The sequence below is a fragment of the Xyrauchen texanus genome, chromosome 7, assembly GCF_025860055.1.
Source record: "Xyrauchen texanus isolate HMW12.3.18 chromosome 7, RBS_HiC_50CHRs, whole genome shotgun sequence".
NCBI classification, from domain to species: Eukaryota; Metazoa; Chordata; class Actinopteri; order Cypriniformes; family Catostomidae; genus Xyrauchen; species Xyrauchen texanus.
Genome location: NC_068282.1, coordinates 33,195,867 through 33,218,362, shown reverse-complemented (window position 1 = coordinate 33,218,362; position 22,496 = coordinate 33,195,867). Strand labels below are relative to the sequence as shown.

The 22,496-nt window shown below is 38.8% G+C and overlaps 1 protein-coding gene and 1 long non-coding RNA gene across 3 annotated transcripts in view; one reads left to right on the top strand and one right to left on the bottom strand.

Annotated features, from left to right (window-relative positions):
• LOC127646372 (uncharacterized) overlaps positions 1-22,496 on the top strand; it is a 65,879-nt gene that overhangs the window by 18,314 nt on the left and 25,069 nt on the right. Inside the window, exon 1 of one of the 2 annotated variants that reach the window (XM_052129944.1) lies at positions 6,570-6,690. The exons of the other annotated variant lie outside the window; for it this stretch is intronic. The gene's annotated coding sequence lies outside the window, so the exon portion shown is untranslated. Of the gene's footprint in view, positions 1-6,569; positions 6,691-22,496 lie in introns of those variants that run through there. 2 annotated transcript variants of the gene reach the window in all.
• On the bottom strand, positions 1,471-6,456 carry LOC127646373 (uncharacterized). Its single transcript, XR_007970927.1, has 3 exons — positions 6,383-6,456; positions 5,160-5,285; positions 1,471-1,598 (listed from the first exon to the last, which is right to left on the bottom strand). It is a non-coding gene; the product is annotated as an uncharacterized LOC127646373 (long non-coding RNA).

Sequence of the window (22,496 nt, the reverse complement as noted above, 5' to 3'; positions counted from 1 at the left end):
TGCTTTGAAATCACCCTCTTATGTCTCAAGTGAACAAACAGACCAACAGAAAGTCAGATATTTTGGTTTGAATGTGGAACACATTGCAAATGAACTTTGAAGCTCCAAAAGCACACAAAGGAAGCATAAAAGCAAGGAAGTGCGTTATAACTTTTGCATACATTAACTGATCTCGATGAAACTTCAGCGGTGTGTCACATGGATGTGACTACTGTGAGTCAAAGTTATAGCGCCACCAACTGGCAGAAGGAAGTGTGTCACTTTCAAAATGCTTTGAAATCACCCCTTATGTCTCAATTGAACAAACAGTTGATAAAGAAATCGGGTATCAATATATTGAATTATGAATTATTGCAGTGATCAACTGTGATGTCCGGTTAAGATGAAAATAAACTATCAGCTCTGTCTAAGTGATTATCTTTCTGAAACACGTCACAAAAACTTACAGAAACGGATAACACAAACATGATGTTGGAAATATACACTTATCAGAATAGTTATATTAAACTTTAGTCTATTTCAGTTAAAGCCATTTAAGTTATAAAGCTGTCTCATGTAATTTCTCCTTTAATTCTATAATATAACCACTAGGTGGAGTTCTAAGCCTATTTTCTGTATTCTCGTTGTTTTAACGTATGAAGAAGACTTGCATGTTGTTGAGAACGCAGTAAAGTGTGACGCATATTTCGTTCTGTGAGTTTTATGAGTACTCCGAGTCTTTCTTAAAACCAACACATGAAACATATGTCTAAAGAAAGTAGGGATGGGCTTATCGATCCTAACGTATCAAAACTTCCGAGTATGATGTTGTTTTAGGGTTGTCTGACTAGAGCTGTCGCGATACCCTGCTGAAAAAAACAATAGAAACCATTACAGAAATGCTAATGGTTTCCAATACAAAACCATTACAAACCATCAGCCGTTAACCATTAAAACCATTACCAAATGGTGTCCATTACGTAGTGTGTTTTGGGCCATATTCCATTAGGATTTATTGGTTTGTATAGGTTTCCATTACAAATTTGTATTGGTCTTGATTTGCACATATTTAATGGTTTCCATTACAGCTTGTATTGGTTCTGATTTGTAATGGTTTTCTTACAAATTTGTATTGGTCATGATTTGTACATATTTAATGGTTTCCATTGCAGTTCCATTGCAGTTTTGTATTGGTTCTTGTAATGGTTTCATTACAAATTTGTATTGGTATTGATTTGCACATATTTAATGGTTTCCAGTAAAGATTGTATTGGTTAAGATTTGTATGTTTAATGTTTACATGCTTTTAGCTGTTAATAATTAGGACATGCGTTTTAATTAATTTTTAATTAATTAATTTGAATTATTACTACAATTATACACAATATAAACTGCACACCAACTTTTCAATATAGCTTACAGCTCAGGTTTTGTTTAGCAAAGAATGAAGAACATGCACCTGAAATAAAAATTATATACAGTATTAAGACCTGCTTGTTTACTCAGCCCAGCTGGAAATAAACATCTGACACAAAACATTAATATTAAATTTTTATTGCTTAATTCACAGTTAAGTTCACACTTAATTCACAGGCTTCACTGGGGCTGACTGATCAGACCTGCAAAAGAAGGAGAATTCATTAGGACAATGTACCTCTTAAACCACATTACCAGTAGATTATCCATACATATATTTATATATATTCATCAACATCTTTGGGCGTACTTTGAGCAGATTCAAGATCTTGACAGCTGTGAACTTTGTCCACTAGTCATGTAATGTCCATATCATTACAGTCATCTCTTTATTTAACCTTATTTAACCTGGTGTAGGTTTTAAATTATGAAACAGATAGTTCAGGTTAGGGATGCACCGAAATTTAGTTAAGTTAGTGTTTTTGCTCTTAAAAACAGACGCCAGCATATAATAGTATCCAACTGCAGAGCCAGCAGCACTATTGAATGGGAAAGGCGGCTGGGTCTCGAAGTACAACATGTTTGAAAAGCTGCTAGACGCCATAGAACGGTCAAATATGTCCAATTGTCCATCTAACACATATTTACATAGAAAAACTGTTAAAAAGCAGCGGAGCTGACTGAAAACAGCATGAAGTAATCGCATCATCTCCATAACAGGGTATATACAGGAATCATGGAATTAAATTTAAGACCTTTTTAAGACCCCTTCCATACATTTTAAGACCTCATCGCCACTTCAAGTTTTAACCGTTAACATCGGCGTAAACCTTACATTTTGATTGTAAGATAGCACAACTAAACAGTCTTATTAATGTAACATAATTCAGAAGGGTGGGAATGAAGCACAAGATAATTAATTCAGTGACTACCCCAATGCAAGGTTTATTAGAAAAGAGAAACCAGAATTAGACCAATAAACAAAACAATTGACAACTTATTGAAGAGGGAAAATAAACCTCTCCGAGCTAAAGGGACAATAAGTTCACAAAGTATATTCAAAAGACGTATTTGTAACATCAACTCTTAAAACTGTCTGCAAACCATAGCTCTTTTGTGGTACACTTCTCATGACAAACACCTGACTGGTCAGGCAGTTTACCTGTGATTACCACGGAGTGCTTGATTTGATGCACCTGAGCAGAGTGTCATTAGGGGTGTGCACGAATATTCGATCTGTAATTATTATTCGAAAAAATTTAATACTATTCGAATTTTACTACGTTGCTTTGCTGGCCATAAATGCTGTGAATCCATGATAAATCCAAAGCACTAACTCGCAGTTATAATTAAATGCACTGGATGGCGCTTTGTAGCATGTTGACTGTATTTGATCACATAATGTCCTCGAAGTTTGGAATTACTTGGATGAAAATGATCTTACTAAATGATCTTACAAAATGGAATTACTTTTAAAATTAATCAAATTAATTGATACGGAGTTATTTAAGCAATAAGGTACGAGAGGCTGTGCTGTATCGTGAATAAGTAACGGCTGGAGGGCGTTGTTAGGCACGACGCGAAGCAGAGTAACCCCTTCAGCCATGACTTATTCACGATACAGCACTTGCCTCGAGTACCTTATTGCTTTTATAAAACGGTTACCACACAATAAAAATATTAAAGTAAAAAAACATGTATTAGTGCAACTTTCATGAAGTAAAATCACTAAAAGCCTTCCTTCCGCTAGAAAAAAATAGTCCCTGACCGTGAACTAGCCTGGTAATACCAGACTCTGCTACTTCACTTTGCTTCAGTAGACAGAGTCTGGAATAGCATAATAGAGAAGTGTTTTCTCTCCCGCTAGGGGGCGATTTCTGAAGTTTAAAATCATTGGTTACCCGTAAGCCAATCAGATAAATTTATGTTATGCGTCGACACAGCCGCATCTAACCACAGACATCATGCATCGAACTCAAATCTATGAACACTGTAAACCTGCTGTAAATACTTGATGATTCGAGCGAAATACCGGGGTGAACATGGCTGTAAACGACTTTTGCAGATTATGCGAAGTTAATCTACGCATCCACGGTACAATCATGTGTCTCGTTTCCCATTTCACGGTCGTTTCGGTTTTCGATTTCTCTAACCTACAATGTAAAACTCGCCGCTTAGCGGCTATGTCACGGCTCTCAGCCGCCCTCTGTTCGATTGATTGGCCGGCTGTTTTCAGGCCGGAGGAAAACTGAAAGATAGGCTGCTATCTCAGACTGACTACAGGAGCTGAAATGAAATTAGCGGAAGTAGGAAGTCTGACGTAGTCAGGCTAACCGTGAACAGCAACAACGTTCCAATGTGTAATATGCATGAAAGCTCAAATAAAAACAACATAGGAACCGCAGTGTTGCGCAGTGATAAATAGAACCGTTGGGTGAAGCGGTCATAGCCGTGTTTTATCGTGAATAAAGCACAGCTATTGACCAATCAGAATCAAGGATTGGAACTAACCGTTTTAAAATATAATATCACCACCACAATGAGAAATCACATGAAATCAAACAGCAGCCGAATGAGGAAAGACAGCTGTCCATCACTGCATTCACGACTGCAGGTAAGCACAGCTGTACCCGAGTGAGCAAGATGATAACTTAACTGATAGCAAAATAATGTTGAGACATATGCTTCCTTTAAGTTTCATTAAGGAAGACAGGTTTAATAACAGAAAACGCAAAGTGCTGTTAGAAACTTCGTTATCTGTCTCTGTGTCCCTGCAACATCTGTCAGCGGCAGCGAATTTTCGAGCATGTGGATATTATTGTTTTTCTCAACATGAAAGTGAAACAATATAAACAAGATAAATATTATGCTGACTTCGAGTGTATACCTACGTTCGGTTCTATATGATAAGTGGCAAGGTCTGTTTTATTAGCGTTTTTCCGTTTGCACTGCTTGAGCTTAAATGCTTTTGTTCTTTTTGATTACACATATTGTTTAATGTTTTCAACTAAAAGAAAACATTAAGATGTAACGTAAGTTTAAAATGGCATTTAAGACTTTAATACTTTTTAAGGGCCTTAATTTTCTCTAAATTGATTTATCAACTTGTAATACTTTTTAAGACCCCACGGACACCCTGCATAATAACTTTATGATTGGCCCAAAGCAGACTTCTTACGTCAGCATGTTCTGACTTCGTATGGCTCATACCAGTAATCGTAATTTTTTGTTCACGCATAGCATCATACCGGTAATTTACTGGTAATGTTACTACTTCCCTTACTGACAGTTTCAATCACTCAGCACGGAGCACGAACAGTGTAGGCCTAAAGGAATATCTGGACCACAGCCAATCAGAGGCAAAGACCCGACTCATCTGTCTCAGATTGGTTTAGATTGGTTCAGCGGATGTGAGGACGTTCAGTGCACCAGTGCAACCTAGGAAAAATTGTACTCGCACCCTTACAAATTGGTCGCACTCTAGAGCCCTGGTTATGCTGTAATGAGGTCCCAGGTGTTTGTTATGTTTTAGAGTATTTTGCAGCAGCTTAGAAAGCAATGCAGCCAATCATAAGGACTGATAATATCCATATTGTAACACTACTCGAGAACTCAAGAAGTGTAGGAACTGATGTGTCAAGCTTTCAACAAAAAAGCTGATCAACAGTTACCCAATGAAATGATGAACATATACATGTAAAAGTACCAAGATATTATTAGAAAACATTTCTATTACATTAAGAAATGTGTATGTAAATACTTACCACTGACAGTTTTTGCCCGGTTTATGTCACTGATCTTCTCAGCAAGGTATTTCCGGACACTTAAGAGGCGCTTATTTATGTCCTCTGAGGTGTGACCCCTTCCCTTCAGTCTCTGAGACAGACATTCTGTTCGGAACACACACAGTTATTTATATTGTAGTTATTTAGACCTCAAATATGTGACTCATATATAATCATAGTGCCTATTGTATTAGCAACACAAAATTTCTTATTTGTGACCAAATATATAACATAACCAATAAACATGACAAAAAAAGTCAAATAAAACAAAGATACAAATTAAATAAACAGTTCTTTAATTTGTTCAGGTAACTGTTAGGTTTATCTAACATTAGTATTTAAGTAGGCTGTAGGCCTGAAATAAATAAATAAATAAATAAACTGACATTGAATGATCAAATGCAAATAAATTAATGCATGCATTAACTATAGTTTAAGGCATCCAGTCAAAACGTGTGATTCTTTGTCTTTTATTGTTTAATTAACATTAACGTTAACGTTATTTGATAGAGAGCAGCATGTTTATTAGGCTGCTGTCGACCTAATGCACGGATAACATATCGGAATGTTTCAACTGTTTACGTTCACTTAAGGCATATCCTCAATCAACTGTATTTACGTTACGTGAATAAGTTAACCTTACTGGGCAAGACATTGACTGTTAAATTAATTTGGTAACGTAGGCTACTTTCATGCTTGTCTGTGTCAGCCTTTAATTAAGTTACTTTTGTTATTATTACTATCAACAGACTTAACTTACGTGGTATGTTAATAAGCAGTCAAGTTACTTACTAACAATGTTGATACATAACGTTACATTCCGAGACAGAAACGATTTAACGTTAGCAGAAAATCTCTATTGACCGACACATTTAATTCAATACTCAAATCGTCCATCCTTTCCAGCAGTTTCCATCCTTTTAGGATAACTTATTGAGTCCACTTTGTCTCATTTTAAATGGCTATACATATTTTTTACTAACTTACGACAACATAACCATAATTATCTGCATAGCTGGCACTGAGGTAATGTTAGCACCGGATAAATAGTGCTAACGTTACACAGCCCGGTACGAAAGTCTAACGTTACCTCAATACTGACATAAAGTAGTAAAGACAGAGAAAAGGTATAAAATATGGACAGAAAATAAATATTGCATCGAAAATAACAGGAAAGAAAAGTATTAATGACACTAACTTACCTGACAGAAAAAGTTGGGGTGGTTTCGCTAGTGAACGGGCAGATCAGTTTACTGTTATTTCAGTTGGCACTCTGTCACGCGCAAGCTAAGCTCCGCCCCCTTTTTACATGATAAGAACTCAACAACTCGTCTCGAGCATCATTATTTATTTTTTTGGACAAATATGCGTAGAAATAGGCAAAAATATAAGCTATACTTGGAACCTCAAAGTAAGGCAAAGATACCTCGCCAGACACTGTGTCGACATGACAGGCCAAGTGTTGATGTTGATGTTGACGAGGAAGAGAGCCAAACAGCCAATGAAACAGGTAAATTAACGTTAGACTATCGAGCTTATCCAGTAGGATTGTCCCGATTATTTGAATAAATTTGATTATTAAAAAGAAAAGGAAAAACTTTAGTACATACGGCGGAGGTGATCCAGCAAAGTCTGACATTCTTACTGAATAATAACTTTTGATTTTTTAATAGACAAATAAATAAAAACCCAGAGAAAAGGAGAAGAATTCTCATCGGATATATCAAAATAAAAGTCCTCACACAACGTATACCTGTTAAATAAAAGTATTAACAGTGAAACAGATGAGATAGTGGTCAGTTTCATATTTCTTTGTCATTTAATTTTTTTGTAGAGCCTATTTTAAAAGGTTATTTACATTATAAACTTTAAGAAAGCATTTTGAATAGCATGTAGCAGTGTGCTGTATATTGCGGACTGTTGTTAAACAGTAGCCTAGTGTTCAAAGAAACAGTTAAATTATTATAACATACATTATTTGTGATATATTTATATATGAGATTTCTTCAGCTTGTTTTTTCTTGTTCCTTATGGTATTTTTAATAGATATGCTCTCAGAGGCAGGGAGTGAGACAAACAGCACAGACAGAGTGAGAGAGAGTGAGAGAGACAGCACACAGAACAGTGAGACAGAGAGCATACAGAACAGCCATTCAATATTGAGTACACCATTTGTGGTATGTGTGAGTTTTATGATCTGTTTTTCAGATGTAATGAAAGCTATGTAAAAGGCCATTAAAGTTACACATTCAAAAAATAAGCATGGAAACAGGCAGCTACAGGAGTCAGATGAAGTCATATTCTTCACAGTCCTTCTAACTGTTAGTGCAAGTGCAATGTCATGGGTGTAACATAATTGTAACATAGATGTCATGATTGTAACATAGTAACATAGATACATAGATGTCATGATTGTAACATAACTGTATCATTATTGTCAGAATGGTCCAGACAGTGAAGCAGCCACCATAACAACACTCAACTCCATATGCAACTGAACTGATGACAGATGAGTACAGTACAGTGAGTACTAGTTAGCTTGTTCTGATAAACTTTTCTCATGTACTGTACACTACTAATCACAATTTTAAAAAACAGCTGAACTGATGACAGATGAGTACAGTAGTGAGGTAGACGTTGCACCAGGCTCAAGTAGACCTTCAGAAACACATGTGAGTACTAGTTTAGCTTGTTCTGATAATTGTTTTTTCTCTCTCTCAGGTACACATGTAAGTTTTGAAGTATAAATTGATCAAAGTATTTGATTAATTATTCATTTTGGAGGGTCTGTATGTTTAAAAAAAATAACAAAAAAATATAACTATGAGGTAGTGATGGCGCAGTGGATAAGACACATGCCTTTGGTGTGAGAGACCCGGGTTCGAATCACCAATGTGTCCCTGAGCAAGACACTTAACCCCTAGTTGCTCCAGAGGCGTGCGACCTCTGACATATATAGCAATTGTAAGTCGCTTTGGATAAAAGCGTCAGCTAAATGAATAAATGTAAAATGTAAATGTAAACTATGAACCTACGTGAATATGTGTATGAGCAGACCTACACACAACCATACCTTTAACAGAGATGTTGCTTTTTTAAAGGCATGCAGTGGAACAGAGTCAGAGTCTGAGATAGACCATAGGACAGGCAGCATGGAGCAGAACACTTCTGATCCACTGTCAATGATTGACCTACAGCCGGACATGGACACTGCTTTGACTGCCACAGGAACTACCACAAAAGCTGAGGCAATGCTCATGATTATGAGCCATGCAGCAAAGCATAAAATAACTGGTTGCCAGTTACATGATTTACTGCAGTTGATAAATAAATTGTTTGGGCAAGAGGTTGTACCTCGATCCAAGTATCTTTTAACAGAGTGTTTAAAAACAGCTGTGAGGAAGTAGAATTTCAGTTCTACTGTGAAACTTGTTACTTAAACATAGGAACAGTCCAGGAAATCAGTGACAAACAAATGGATGAATGTGGATCATGTGGCAACACTTTTGATTCTGGTTCTATGAATGGTGGTAACTTCTTTATCAATGTTCATCTTGCCCAACAAATTCAGACTCTGCTTGAAAGCACAGATGCGAGTGCCCATTTGAATTATAGGTTTGATAGGCAAAAGAGCCATAATGAGATGGTGTCAGACATCTATGATGGGGAGAAGTACAGACATTTGTCTGGCCCAAATCAGATCCTCTCAGATTCTCACAACCTATCATACATATTTAACTCAGATGGAAGCCCTGTCTTTAATTCCTCAAAGTTCTCTATATGGCCCATCCACATAATGATCAATGAGCTTCCCCCTGAACTCAGGTTTAAGAATGTATTGCTTGCTGGCCTTTGGTTTGGGCCAAAAGAGCCTGTGATGGAAATCTTTCTGAAGTCATTTGTGGACCAGGCCAAGACCCTTGCTGACACTGGTGTCACATGGCATAAAGAAGGGTCTGTTATTAACAGCAAAATAGTTGGGCTCTGTTGTAGTGTTGATTCCAAAGCGAGACCACTGATGCAAAACACTACCCAGTTTAATGGATATTATGGCTGTGGATTCTGTCTGCATCCTGGGAAGCTGGTTGATAGGGTAGTAAAGTATCCAGTGTCAGCAGAAGAATATTCTGATAGAACAAATGAGGAAATGGTTAGGGATATGGAGTTGGCTGTAGAAGGTGGGACAAATATTAGGGGCGTAAAAGGTCCTTCTCCACTAATCAACTTGCCATACTTTGATGTTGTCTGGGGTTTTGTCCCAGACTACATGCATGCAGTCTTACTGGGGGTTTCAAGACAGGTGACTAGACTCCTGGTTGATACTACTTCATCCACCCAGCCATATTATGTAGGCAGCCCTGCCACTTTGAGAGAGATCGATGCTAGAATTGTTGGTATCCAACCTCCACACCTGATTACTCTTCTGCCTAGAGGGTTGTCAGATAGGGTGCACTGGAAAGCCTCAGAGTGGCGATCCTGGCTCCTGTTCTACAGCCTACCATGTCTTGAAGGATTTGTTCCCAAAAGTACCTGCAACATCTTGGCCTACTTGTATCAGCCATTTATCTGCTACTGAAGAATGAACTAAAACCTTGTGAAATCAACAGAGCTGAGATCTTGTTGCTTGACTTCATGTTCAGGTTTCAGATTTTATATGGCGAGTCACAGATGACATTTAACATTCACCTTCTCAGTCATCTTGCCAAGTCAGTCAAGTTGTGGGGCCCATTGTGGACACATTCTGCATTTCCTTTCGAAAACGCAAATGGCAAACTCCTGACTTTGGTAAAAGGAACAAAGGGAGTGGCTAATCAGATAGTTACCAAGTTTCTTCTGCTTAGATCAATTCCTTACTTCTCATCCAAGTACACGGTGAAAGAAGAGGTATTACGGTTCTGTTCTGATTTGAACAAGTACCCAAGGATCCAAAATGCTGTCAAATGTGACAATACTACGCTACTTGACAATGGGAGCGTGCATATTGTTACACAGGAAGAACGGGCTGCCTTCTGTGCCTCTAGCGTGTGCATACCTGATGAAGTTGTAGTGCACAAACGTATGATCAAAGGAGGTCTGGTGTATAGTAGCAGAGACTACACTCAATCTCAGAGACGAGATGAAAGCTATGTGAAACTAACAGATGGAACATGTGGGGTAATCGATAAAATTATTTCTTTCTCTACCACGGATGATCACATAGCATTATTATTAACAACATTTAAGGTAGCTGCAGTATTTCCACTACCACAACCTTGTGGTTTTGTTCCACACATTTCCATTGTGCAACACTGGGAATCATCCAAGACAGAATTAGTTCCTGTTAGTTGCCTTCAGGGTAAATGCATGTGTATCAAAGTGGAAGACAAACTATACATTTGCAGTTTTCCAAACATTTTTGAGAGGGACTAGAACAAACCCTTGCCAGACGTGTGTGTAGCGTGCGTGTGTGTGTGTGTGTGTGTGTGTGTGTGTGTGTGATTCACTCCTTTTTATCTTGATCTTTGATTTAAAGCAACCTGATGTAAGTGTTTTAAATAACTAGTTCTATTATACCACGGAGCCTAAACATGAACTTAATAAAGTTAATGTCCACAGTAATATCATGCATTATGTGTATTATTTAAATAATTTAAATGACCTCCTTCTGTATACCTGTCTGATTGTATTTTTTTTCTTTCTACAAGCCTGCTAAATTGAAGTTTGAACAGAGAGTTTCTCTATTAGTGTAAGTGTAACCGGTGGGCCAAGCCTGGCTGATGTGCAGCCATGCAGATAGCTTAGTGACACCAGTTAGAAGACACTAATAACCTCTGCGTTGTGTAGATTTGGAGTTGCGTGGACAATCAGAAACGGAGCAGCAGGCATTCATTCGCTCCAACACACAAACAAGCAGACTCTTTGAGTGAATTGCCCTTATTGTTCTTTCTCTCATGCGCTTACAAGGCAAAAGGACAGTGGAGACTGAATTTGCGGCGTAATTTGTGGGTGAGACATGTCGCCACAACTTTTTGCCTGGGTCGATATTGTCCCCACCACTGTTACAAATGTATCAGAGACGAATGAAACCATAGTTGACAAGCAGAGTTAAATAAGAGGCGATCTGGGCTGGAATGTGTTGTTTTTGAAATCATGCAGAAGCAAGCCTAGTAGATGTAAAGATGAAACTATCATAGTAAACATGAGTTCGATGTCGATAAATTAAACTTAATGTGCTATTGAAATTGGTTTCTGGATATCGTAATGTTATCGCACACACACACACACACACACACACACACACACACACACACAACGTTTATTTATGTAATTTTAAATCTATTTTGTTGTTGCAATAATTGTAAAAAAAAATCTGCATCTAGTCTATAATTATGTGTATGTGTATATTAAATCATTATCATCAAACCAAAGAAAACACTACATTTATTGGAGTCGTAATGGTTCATACTGGTGTTCAGTAGATACTTGTAACCTATAAGTTGCCAAAGGTGTTCTATTGGTCCTTAATGGTATCCAATAGAAAAAACATGCCACCAATAGAAGAAAGCAAACTACCAATAGAGACTTGCTAGGACCATTACAGTTTCCATTAAAACCAATACAGAAAAATAGACAAAACATGCCACCAATAGGAGAAAGCAAATTACCAATAGAGACCTACTAGGACCATTACAGTTTCCATTAAAACCAATACAGTTCCCTATATAACCAATAAAACCATTAGCAATTCTGTAATTGTTTGGAAACACATGCTCTGGAATTATATATATTCGTCCTAGAGAATTAATCCAATCGCCACCAAACTCGGTCAGCATGAAGTCAAGTCATTGAGGATGCTACATTGCAGACAGATTTTTGATATCTCGAACGTTTTGGCCGTGACGAGGAAATTAATTTATGACTAAAAAAGGACATATGAAGTGTGTTATAACTTAGTTAGTTCTATCTACAGTTACAAAACTCGGCGTGTATATTGTTCTCGTCGAGCCGAACAACTTTCTAATTTACAGTCATTAGCTCCGACCAACAGACAGTCAGATATTTTGGTTTGAATGTGGAACACATAGCAAATGAACTTTGAAGCTCCAAAAAGCACATAAAGGTAGCACACAAGGAAGTGTGATATAACTTCTGCATACATTAACTGATCTCGATGAAACTTCAGCAGTGTGTCACATGGATGTGACTATTGTGAGACAAAGTTATAGCGCCACCAACTGGCAGAAGGAAGTGTGTCACTTTCAAAATGCTTTGAAATCACCCTCTTATGTCTCAAGTGAACAAACAGACCAACAGAAAGTCAGATATTTTGGTTTGAATGTGGAACACATTGCAAATGAACTTTGAAGCTCCAAAAAGCACATAAAGGCAGCATAAAAGCAAGGAAGTGTGTTATAACTTTTGCATACATTAACTGATCTCGATGAAACTTCAGCAGTGTGTCACATGGATGTGACTACTGTGAGTCAAAGTTATAAGCGCCACCAACTGGCAGAAGGAAGTGTGTCACTTTCAAAATGCTTTGAAATCACCCCCTTATGTCTCAATTGAACAAACAGTTGATAAAGGAATCGGGTATCAATATATTGAATTATGAATTATTGCAGTGATCAACTGTGATGTCCGGTTAAGATGAAAATAAACTATCAGCTCTGTCTAAGCGATTATCTTTCTGAAACACGTCACAAAAACTTACAGAAATGGATAACACAAACATGATGTTGGAAATATACACTTATCAGAATAGTTATATTAAACTTTAGTCTATTTCAGTTAAAGCCATTTAAGTTATAAAGCTGTCTCATGTAATTTCTCCTTTAATTCTATAATATAACCACTAGGTGGAGTTCTAAGCCTATTTTCTGTATTCTCGTTGTTTTAACGTATGAAGAAGACTTACATGTTGTTGAGAATGCAGTAAAGTGTGACGCATATTTCGTTCTGTGAGTTTTATGAGTACTCCGAGTCTTTCTTAAAACCAACACATGAAACATATGTCTAAAGAAAGTAGGGATGGGCTTATCGATCCTAACGTATCAAAACTTCCGAGTATGATGTTGTTTTAGGGTTGTCTGACTAGAGCTGTCGCGATAGTCAATATATCGACTTATCGCGACGATATATGGAAATGAGCGCGATCATTTTTGGTGCCGCGATATATTGCAACTGATAATTTGTTTTATTATTAAAAATAATAACCAGATTCATTTTTACATTAAAATGAATGTCACCAACATTTTAGTTGATCGCGCTGCCTCTGTCATCTTGTCTGCACTCTGTGTCGGAGGCGGGGCTCAGGCAGCGTGTCCACACACACACACACACACACACACACACACACACACACACACACACACACACACACACACACACAGAGAGAGAGAGAGAGCGGACACCGTCAGGTGAAGAGAAGGCGTGAACCAACTGCATTTTAAAGTGTTCTGTTTCGTGACATCTCCAGCGAGCCAGTTAGGAAGAACGAGTCCAACATGGAATTGATTTCAAAGCCGCAATCTTCAGCTCCGGTGTGGGAACATTTTGGCTTTAAGCCGAACGAGAGAGGAGAGCTAATTAATGTGAACGAGCCGGTGTGTCGACTGTGTTTTAAAACAGTAGCAGCGTAAAGATGCAACACAACAAACTTAAAATCGCACCTAAAACATAACCATCCCACGCAGTTTTTCAACCTGGGAACAACAACTGCAGCTGGAGTTGGAGAGGGGCCTTCTTCCAGACAGTTATCTGTTGCAGATGCCTTTTCCCGACAGTGCAAATATAAACGTGACAGCGCGAAATGGCGCACACTCACGGATAGCGTAACTCGCTATAAGAAAGACTGTTTAGCACAGCTGGTAACATTGTTACCCCAGTAAGATCCTGCCTTAAGCCCCACAAGGTAAACATGTTGGTGTTCCTTTCTCGGAATCTGCCTAACAATTAAAAAACTAATCTGGCAGCAGAAATGTCCTGTTGATGCATCTGTGCCTTTGTGTGAGACACTTTAAAAGTTTAAATTGACATATTAGCCTACTTTGTTTTGATCTAGTTATTGATACCTTGCACTTTTTTGTTAACGAAAGTGTATTTATTTACTTGTTTTATTTATTTGGGATATATTTTTTCACATTTCACAATGTCTAAATATTGAATAGAATAAGAATAAAATGTTCTTTGTTCTTTGAAACAGTGTATTTGCATTATTATGCTATTATATTGTCATTATGTAATCAGTGGCATAAAATGGTCTGAAAATTACAATAATATCGTTTATCGCAATTAATTTATGTGCAATATATCGCACAACAAAAAGTAGTTATCGTGACAGCTCTATGTCTGACAGATTATTTTTGCTCGCGTCTTCACGAAGGTTTGTCGGTTGTATACAATGTTTGCCTGTTTGAACGTTCAAGCGATTTTACACTATTCAACTCAACAAATGTGAAAAAAACTCAAATACATGTTTGCGAGCAGATTGAGTGACACAGCGATCGAGCCGCGTCGTGTCTAACGCTCGCTCGAACGCCGATGAGATTTAGCTTTCGGTGCTGCTTGCGTCTGAACGGACAATTTCATACAACAAAGTGTAAAAATACATGATATATTGAGGAGTCTGTTATGTCTCACGTGTGCACGTGCACACATAGACATCAAAGGGGGCTTGAGCACCTGCCCTTTTTCTTCCTCGAGAGAAAGTGCCCTTTTTTCTGGGGTGTTTATTTTTATTTTTTTAATAAATAAATTAATATATATATTCCTGTTTGCGCACAGCTTCCCTGTCAAACAAATATATTTATTAAATAAAAAATCAAAACATCAGGTCGGTAGATGAGATTTTGTCGATGCCCGCCCTCCCTCCCTCCGCGTCGTGTACAGTGCCTCGACTATACAGCTAATTAGCCAGAAGCAAATATAGTTAACTTGTGTCTTGCTAACATTCATGACTCATGAGCTACTAGCTAATGTAATAGGTTAGCTAAAGTCTAGCTAAGGCAATATATCATGGCCATACAGGCCAATATACTGTACTTATTGGAGACATTACAGGTGAATACAGTCACATTTGTGTGATGTACTTAACATAATGATAAATAATCTTAAGATATTATATCGTATGCTATGTATTGTGAATACACCCATGTTAAACATAAAAATGTACTTCCATTGCATATCATAGGAACACATAAGCGTAAATTATAATTACATTGATAAACCTGTACAAAGACCTCCAGATAAATACTGGCCTTCTGGATTAACACATTTAAGTGCTGCAAAAGATATTGACCTATGACATCCTATGACATCAAAAATTATTCTACATTTGAATTATCTCATAGATGTGACTATTGTGGTTCACGGTCATAGGCCCTGTCCTAAATGGCACACTTCATATGAATTTTCAGTCTTGTGTACTTATTTCATGTGTCCATTAACTCCATGAGACCGTAGGGTGTCTCATTTTTCATTTTAGGTATCGGAAGGGTGCTCACGCATACTTTGTGGTTGATATGTGCCCTCGATGCGCACTTTTGATGCGAGCTCTACAGCACACATCTTCTCGACGGTCAAAGCGAGGTTACGTTATTGCCCATCGTGCACAGCAACCCTAAAGTCACGGGGGTGGCGGTGCCACCGGCTTGGGCCCGCCATCGCTGCTCGCAGCTATATTTAGGGCCCAAGCACAAAGTGCGTAGGACCCTATTGTTTTCGTTAGGATTATTATTAGGGCCCAAGCACAAAGTGCGTAGGACCCTATTGTTTTCGTTAGGATTATTAGGGCCCAAGCACAAAGTGCGTAGGACCCTATTGTTTTCGTTAGGATTATTATTATTAGGGCCCAAGCACAAAGTGCGTAGGACCCTATTGTTTTCGTTAGGATTATTATTATTATTATTATTATTTTTTTTTACGACTATTGGGGCACATTTGGGGCTCTTAACGTGCTCAAAAACTCTTGAAACTTTGCACACGGGTCAGAACCCGCGGCTGTCAGGGCCGGGCTGAAGCTGGTACCGGGCGTGGCAGGGGGCTCGACAGCGCCCCTGGAACAGGGTCCGAAAACTTGGTCTATAACTCAAACACGCTTGCATGTAATAATATGAAACTCGGTGCACGTATAGATCTCATCGTTTCATATATCCTTCATACTTTTACTTTTTACCCCAGACCAACAGGAAACCGTCTATTTAGGGTTGTTTGAAAACGCACGCAATGGAATTTGGAATACTCCTCCCAGAGAATTCCACCAATCGCCACCAAACCCGGTCAGCATGATGTCAACACATTGAGCATGAAAAATTGCCGGCAGATTTTTGATATCTCTAACGGTTTGGCCGTGGCGAGGAAACGAAATGATGGCGCGAAAAGAGAAACAGGAAGTGTGTTATAACTTCTGCATACATTAATTGATCTCCATGAAACCGCAGCAGCGTGATCGCTGGAAGAAGCCGATCGCATGGATGTGACTATTGTCAGTCAAAGTTATAGCGCCACCAACTGGCAGAAGGAAGTGTGTCACTTTCAAAATGCTTTGAAATCACCCACTTATTTTTACCCGATTTACTTAAAACTTTAGGTGTATAATGTAAACACACGGCAGATGTAGACATGTGAAAGGATTATTGATATCTTCGATACTGTCGCCGCGGCAACGCTTCAAACTCGAATATTCTTTTTGATGCTTTTGAGACTCTTAGCATACTTGAAATTGCATGAAACTCGACAGACACATCATATTTATTAGCCAGTACACATGTGCAAAGTTTCAGAAACGGGCGTGGTGCAGGGGCTCAGTAGCGCCACCTTTTGACAAAAGTGGGGGTTGCTTTACACTTTGACCCACAGTCACAAAACTCAGGAATTATATTGTTCTCATCGAGCCGGACAACTTTCTAATTTACAGTCATTAGCTCAGACCAACAGAAAGTCAGATATTGTGGTTTGAATGTGGATGTTTTGGAGAATTTTCTCTCCTCTCTCACTGACCCTACGTCTCTCTGTGTCTGGGGGAGGGTGCTGATTTTGCTGAGGAGTGAAAATGCTTTTATTTTTGTTTTTCAAGGTTTTGGGGCCCTTAACGTGCTCGAAAACTCTTGAAACTTTGCACACGGTCGGAACCCGCGGCCATCAGGGTCGGACCGAAGATGGTACCGGGCGTGGCAGGGGGCTCGACAGCGCCCCTGGAATGGGATTCGAACACTTGTCCATATATCAAACATGCTTGCATGTAATGATATGAAACTTCGGTACACTTGTAGGTCTCGTCGGGCCGAACAACTTTCGTGCTCTAAGTTTTACGCCAGCCCAACAGGAAGTCGGCTATTATGGGTTGTTTGGAAACACGTGCTCTGGAATTATATATTTTCCGCCTAGAGAATGAATCCAATCGCCACCAAACTCGGTCGGCATGAAGTCAAGACATTGAGGATGCTACATTCGGACGGATTTTTGATATCTCGAACGGTTTGGCCGTGGCGAGGAAATTGATTTATGACTAAAAAGGACACATGAAGTGTGTTATAACTTAGTTAGTTCTATCTACAGTTACAAAACTCGGCGTGTATATTGTTCTCGTCGAGCCGAACAACTTTCTAATTTACAGTCATTAGCTCCGACCAACAGAAAGTCAGATATTGTGGTTTGAATGTGGATTTCTTAAAATTTTTCTCTTTCTGAGTGACCAATCCTCCTCCCTTTCTGTGTTTTTTCTCTCAGTGTCTCTCTGTCTGACAGACAGAATGGGCCTGCCAAATTTTTTTGTGTGTGTGTGTGTGGGGAGGGAGGGGGGTTCTCTGTTGGGTTTAGATTTGCTTTTTGATTGTTTGATTGTTTTTCAAGGTTTCTGGGACTTTTGGGGCCCTTAACATGCTCGAAAACTCTTGAAACTTTGCACACAGGCCAGAACCCGCGGCCATCAGGGCCGGGCTGAATCTGGTACCCGGCGTGGCAGGGGGCTCGACAGCGACACCTGGAATGGGATTCAAACACTTGTCCATATATCAAACATGCTTGCATGTAATAATATGAAACTCGGAACACTTCTAGATCTCGTCGGGCCGAACAACTTTCTAATTTACAGTCATTAGCTCAGACCAACAGAAAGTCAGATATTTTGGTTTGAATGTGGAACACATTGCAAATGAACTTTGAAGCTCCAAAAAGCACATAAAGTCAGCATAAAAGCAAGGAAGTGTGTTATAACTTCTGCATACATTAACTGATCTCGATGAAACTTCAGCAGTGTGTCACATGGATGTGACTATTGTGAGACAAAGTTATAGCCACCAACTGGCAGAAGGAGTGTGTCACTTTCAAAATGCTTTTAAATCACCCTCTTATGTCTCAAGTGAACAAACAGACCAACAGAAAGTCAGATATTTTGGTTTGAATGTGGAACACATTGCAAATGAACTTTGAAGCTCCAAAAGCACATAAAGGCAGCATAAAAGCAAGGAAGTGTGTTATAACTTCTGCATACATTAACTGATCTCGATGAAACTTCAGCAGTGCGTAAATTATAATTACATTAATAAACCTGAACAGAGACCTCCGGATAAATACTGGCCTTCTGGATTAACACGTTTAAGTGCTGCAAAAGATATTGACCTATGACATCAAAAAATTATTCTACATTTGAATTACCTCATAGATGTGACTATTGTGGTTCACGGTCCTAGGCACTGTCCCTGTCTCAAATGGCACACTTCATATGAATTTTCAGTCTTGTGTACTTATTTCGTGTGTCCATTAACTCCATGAGACCGTAGGGTGTCTCATTTTTCATTTTAGGTATCGGAAGGGTGCTCACGCATACTTTGTGGTTGATATGTGCCCTCCATGTGAACTTTTGCAGAGCCCACGCTGATGCGAGCTCTACAGCACACGTCTTCTCGACGGTCAAAGCGAGGTTACGTTATTGCCCATCGTGCACAGCGACCCTAAAGGCATCGGGGTGGCGGTGCCACCGGCTTAGGCCCGCCATCGCTGCTTCGCAGCTATATTTATTATTATTATTATTATTATTATTTTTTTTTACGACTTACGGGCACTTTTGGGGCTCTTAACATGCTCAAAAACTCTTGAAACTTTGCACACGGGTCAGAACCTGCGGTCATTAGGGCCGGGCTGAAGCTGGTACCGGGCGTGGCAGGGGGCTCGACAGCGCCCCTGGAACAGGGTCCGAAAACTTGGTCTATAACTCAAACACGCTTGCATGTAATAATATGAAACTCGGTACACATATAGATCTCATCGTTTCATATATCCTTCATACTTTTACTTTTTACCCCAGACCAACAGGAAACCGTCTATTTAGGGTTGTTTGAAAAACGCACGCAATGGAATTTGGAATACTCCTCCCAGAGAATTCCACCAATCGCCACCAAACTCGGTCAGCATGATGTCAAGACATTGAGCATGAAAAATTGCCGGCAGATTTTTGATATCTCTAACGGTTTGGCCGTGGCGAGGAAACGAAATGATGGCGAGAAACGAAACAGTCAGAGTGTTATAACTTCTGCATACATTAATTGATCTCGATGAAACTTCAGCGGTGTGTTCGCTGTAAGAGGCCGATCGCATGGATGTGACTATTGTGAGTCAAAGTTATAGCGCCACCAACTGGCAGAAGGAAGTGTGTCACTTTCAAAATGCTTTAAAATCACCCACTTATTGTTACACGATTTACTTCAAACTTTAGGTGTATAATGTAAACACACGGCAGATGTAGACGTGTGAAAGGATTATTGATATCTTAAATACTGTTGTCGTGGCAGCTCTTCAAACTTGAATTTTCTTTTTGATGCCTGGTGCAGGGGCTCAGTAGCGCCACCTTCAGACAAAAGTGGGGTATTGGTTTCATACTTTGACCTACAGTCAGATATTTTGGTTTGAATGTGGAACACATTGCACAAGAACTTTGAAGCTCAAAAAGCACATAAATGCAGCTTAAACAGCAAGGAAGTGTGTTATAACTTCTGCATACATTACTTGATCTCGATGAAACTTCAGCAGTTTCTTCACTGGAAGAGGCCGGTCAGCGTGGATGTGACTATTGTGAGTCAAAGTTATAGCGCCACCAACTGGCAGAAGGAAGTGTGTCACTTTCAAAATGCTTTGAAATCACCCCTTATGTCTCAATTGAACAAACAGTTGATAAAGAAATCGGTATCAATATATTGAATTATGAATTATTGCATTGATCAACTGTGATGTCCGGTTAAGATGAAAATAAACTATTACTCTGTCTAAGCGATTATCTTTCTGAAACACGTCACAAAAACTTACAGAAACGGATAACACAAACATGATGTTGGAAATATACACTTATCAGAATAGTTATATTAAACTTGTCTATTTCAGTTAAAGCCATTTCAGTTATAAAGCTGTCTCATATGTAATTTCTCCTTTAATTCTATAATATAACCACTAGGTGGAGGTCTAAGCACATTTTCTGTATTCTCGTTGTTTTAACGTAAGAAGAAGACTTGTACGTGTTGACTGTTGAGAACGGTGTTTGGAGTTTTTAAAAGACGCGGACCAGACGGAAAAACAAGACATACTGCATCATTGCGTTCAATATTTTAACGAGGGCCACTCGTACGCTGTACACGGTGTAAACATCAGCTTGAGGACTCTTAAAAATGTATATAGGTCTCAGTTCTGGATGGAGTTATTTGCAGACCTTAGAGATGCTGGATACTTCAACGGGAGTCGTGAGCGTCATTGCTTTGGTGATACAATAAAAAATACTCTACAAAAAAAAAAAAAAAAAAAAAACAGGGTTTCCACGGGGTCTTAAAAAGTCTTAAAAAGTCTAAAATTTCAAAATCACAATTTAAGGCCTTAAAAAGTCTTAAATTTGCTGAAGTATTGTGTTCTAGGTCTTAAATAATTTTTAACAGGTCTTAATTTTCCTACGTCCATGTAAATCTCATTTAAATGCTCCTGCAGCTTTGGAATGTTTTTTTTTTAATTCCGTGGTGTTGTAGTTTCTTATTTCAGCTAGTCCAAATATAATTCGCTGTATTATGACTACAAAATAGACCAACATGCAACAGCCAATCAGCTTTGAGCTTTGTGTTATTGGCGCGAGTCTCTCGGATACCACAGAAAGACGTTAAACGGATTTTATTCAGCTATGAGGAAGTGCAAGTTTAGCGATACTTGGCTTGAAAAATCTGAATTTCGTGCTTGGTTAAAGCCAGTTGCAAATAACGCATTTGAAGCCTACTGCTTATGCAAGAAAGCTATTAAATTGGGAATGTTGGGTGTACGGCGCTGGAGTCTCATTCAAAAAGTGAAAAACATCTAACTGCTGTGAAGGGTCTCCAGCAAACTACAGCCATCAGCCATTACGCGCTTTGGAATAGCGGATGATGACTAATTTCCAAAATCACGGGACCGTTCGTGCTGATGTTCGACGAAAGTCTTCATCGCACCACCAAAACGAAACAGCTGGACCTGCACGTACGCTTTTGGTCTGCTGCTGAATGGGTCGAGACTGCAATAAATAAAAATAAAAAGGAATAGGCTACAATAAATGATCTATGGCAGGGCTAGTATAATGGTGGCCCCCAGATCATCTTTATCTGGCCCTCCAACAGTTTTTTTATGTTTAAAAACCCTCACAATCTGATATCAAAGTGCCCTCTCAGCAAAGGTTTAGCGCGTTCATAGGCAACCGCGATTCATCGGTGAGTTTAACAACGCTCATTGTGGTGTACAACCCCATTCATCGGTGAGTTTAACAACGCTCAACTGCAGGTAAAGCAGCATTCAGAGGTGAGTTTAACCAAAACAACGCTAAACTGCATGTGGCTAATGTTTACACTCAGGGTACATTACGGCATGTTTTCCATAACGCTACGACGTTCTCAATATAATTCATAATCCCACGTTTATAATGAACAACGCGTTATGGTTATTGTGTTATTAAAAACTGTGTACGCAGGTGTTACAGTTAACATGGTAACACTAAGTTACACCTGGTTTACTTGTATGTTACTGATTAAGAAGTAATGTCAAAAAACAGTTATAACTGCATGAAGATGAATGGTAACACAATACTGGCAAAATACTGTTTACATCTTGCAAATGCATATGATTCAAGACTACAATTCCCCAGAACGGAGGGAGGGGCGGGTGACCAAACCTCATTATCATTTAAAGTCATATGCACTGAAACGGCGTGCTGAAAACGGAGCTGTTTTTGAGCAGTTAAAATTAGTGTTTTCTTAAAATACTAATGAGAATTTTTAATAAAAGTATATTACAAAGTTTTCATTTAGACCCTAAAGATTCATATTAACTTGTACAAAAATG